A 579-nucleotide genomic window follows, 5' to 3' on the forward strand; every position below is an offset into this window, starting at 1 on the left:
GGGGGTTGGGGGACGCCCAGAGGCCAGTAAAATATATCAATAACAGCAAACTACAAACCGTCTACAACAAGAAAGATTTTTACTATTTTGTTCAATAAAAACATGGAATGGAAGTCCAGTTAGTCACAACGTTCCTGGAATCTCCCCCAAGCGGCCCTGCCCCGGACTACAAATACCTCGTACTCCACATAGGGGAGACCTGTGACTTAGTTCATAGACGGGGTTAAAGGAGAACTATGATGGGGGGAGGGGCTTTTCACTCACCTCATAGTTCTAGCCGACCTGTGACAATGAGACTGTCACAGGTCGGCTCAGTAGATCGGGAGGTGAGCGAACACATATCTGCGCTCGCTCACCTCTCGATCCTGTCACGGCTCTCTGCCGTGACAGGGGAGGGGCTGGATTCCCCCCTCCCCGCTCTGATCTGCCAGCTCTGACTGGCGGAACGACGGGGGAGGGGGCGGGTACAGCTGGCTCGGCCTCTAGATAGGTGGAGCCAGCTGTCACTCACGCAGCTGGGCGGATCCAGACATAATTGTCGGGATCCGCTCCGGCGTCTCAGTATACCGCGAGCTGTAG

General features: G+C 54.9%; 1 protein-coding gene across 1 annotated transcript in view; it reads right to left on the reverse strand.

Annotated features, from left to right (window-relative positions):
* The window catches only part of LOC108801438 (baculoviral IAP repeat-containing protein 5.2-like), a 4,475-nt gene that overhangs the window by 482 nt on the left and 3,414 nt on the right, over positions 1 to 579 (reverse strand). The gene's annotated exons all lie outside the window — the stretch shown is intronic.

Source organism: Nanorana parkeri, unplaced genomic scaffold (assembly GCF_000935625.1).
Source record: "Nanorana parkeri isolate BGI_ZX_2015 unplaced genomic scaffold, ASM93562v1 scaffold2339, whole genome shotgun sequence".
NCBI classification, from domain to species: Eukaryota; Metazoa; Chordata; class Amphibia; order Anura; family Dicroglossidae; genus Nanorana; species Nanorana parkeri.